The sequence below is a fragment of the Thunnus maccoyii genome, chromosome 16 (genome assembly GCF_910596095.1).
Source record: "Thunnus maccoyii chromosome 16, fThuMac1.1, whole genome shotgun sequence".
NCBI lineage: Eukaryota > Metazoa > Chordata > Actinopteri > Scombriformes > Scombridae > Thunnus > Thunnus maccoyii.
The window spans coordinates 22311738-22313674 of NC_056548.1; the positions used below are offsets into that span (position 1 = coordinate 22311738).

At 37.6% G+C, this 1937-nt stretch overlaps 1 long non-coding RNA gene across 1 annotated transcript; it reads left to right on the forward strand.

The window, feature by feature from the left end:
* The first annotated feature begins 880 nt into the window (after window positions 1–880).
* LOC121881538 lies at window positions 881–1717 on the forward strand. The gene is made up of 3 exons (XR_006091797.1): window positions 881–1068; window positions 1218–1328; window positions 1658–1717. It is a non-coding gene; the product is annotated as an uncharacterized LOC121881538 (long non-coding RNA).
* Window positions 1718–1937: the final 220 nt, after the last annotated feature.

The following is a 1937-nucleotide window of genomic DNA, read 5'->3' on the forward strand; positions in this document are numbered from 1 at the left end:
GGACTCCTGAGGTTAAAGACCTGCTTGTGTATCAGTATTGTCCAGCTAACACTGCCAGACCCTATACAAGTTCAATGTCTTCACCTCATTTGAACATATGAAGGTGACAGCATCAGCCATGTCCAGGCAGGCCTTTTTTAAAATGCTGGAGCACAGATCTGTTCAAGCTGGAAGGGTAAATCTACCTGAATCACACTGAAACATGCAATAAACAAAATCATATTACTGCATACCAAATATTTCATTGTGGGTATTGCTTTTAAAAAAAATTCTAATCAAACATGTTTTAATATACAGACCACCAGTATCTGTGCTGATACATTTCAGCAACGCTTTTTTGAATTTTTGAATTTTTGCTCTGTTACGACAAAGGGGAGGATATATGCCAGGTCCATCATTTTGTCTGTCTGCATGTTCTCCAGACATGTTGGCTGTCTGCTCTGATGGAAATCGAAAGCATTACTGTTTTTGCAAGTCAAAAGGGTAGGTATAGCTATTATACGGGCATTTATTTTTGAAAGAAGAGAATAGTAAAGAAAACACAGCTAATACAAATAGTAGCCCTTAGGGTTGTCTTTGATTAGTCAAAACAGCCATTTTGACAAATACTAAATGTTGTACTTTGTGATTTTTATTATTGACTTGCATGTTAACTTATCATGGACAGGACTGAGAAGCCACCCATATATGAGGGCTTGTTCCTGGCCAAGGGCGAGGAAGTTGCGATACTTGTTGACCTTGGCAACATGAGAAGTGTGAAAAGGTTTTGGTTCGTTTATTATGATAGTTGCTTACGCAGCTGTTTGCACTTTTGATTGATCCTTTGTAGCAGCCAAGTATTATACTTTGTTATAGGCACCCAGATGACAGAGATGTTTGCTTGAGCCAGGCCTTGCTAGGTCAGTTGATTATTAACCATACAATTTTCTTCAGTTTAATCAAACATGGGTTTCTCTTACAAGGACTGAACCGTTACTGTGGTGAAATATTTGCTTATCCAATATTTCTTCAAAGCGAGATGTCAAAGAAGGCAAAGATTACCTTTTTCGGTATGGATGTTACATGCAGGTAATCCTCATTGCCATATTGCAAATCACCATGTTTAAAATGTCCTGTGCCTCAGCTTTATATTGAAGGTAGTCATTTTAGATATGGTTGTCATGTCAATTGAAAATGGATCTTTGTCAGACTCACAAAATGCTGCTCTTGCTTTTTAGTTATTGGCCTTACCTAAACAAAATAGCAGAAGGGTTACCAGAGCTTCTGCCATGGACAGAAATGAGGCCATTTCTTAGTGTAATGCATGCTAAAGCCTGTACAGCAAAAAGGTACATGCGATTACTTTAATTCTGGTGTGACAGTAGCTACAGGGAAATAGTGGGCAGGCTAATAGAATGTGCTGTGTGTTAACCTTCACCGACTGCTTGTCAATTGCCTGTGCAAATTTATAGAACAGGGATTTAGTTTTCCCATCTAAATGAAAGGTTATTTCATGAGACCATTTATAATGCTATTTTTCAAATATATTAATGTAAATAAAACATACAATCTTTAATGCAAAGGATTTTTAAATGTTGTGCATGTCATGCCTGATTGGATTATGTTATGTCAAAACTTACTAAAGTAACGCTACATAACACTTCTCACGCTGTTGCAGGTTAAGATGTTGTGGCAGAAGCCAGGATGGAGCAGGAAACACACTAGGAGAGGAAGTGGAACAAGTATGTTATTAACATCATTATTGTAACTGTATAGATACAAAAACATTAAATATACTTATTTGTCATCTAAATGGCAAACCTATGAGTCTATCCATATCAAATATCTTATCAACAGTGTTCAGCCAGTGTCTCAGGGTAGCAGGGTTCTCTTTGCACCATTTCTGGGCGATTGCCTTCTTGGTCGCTGCTAAAAGATCTGTTAGTCTTCATGTTGAA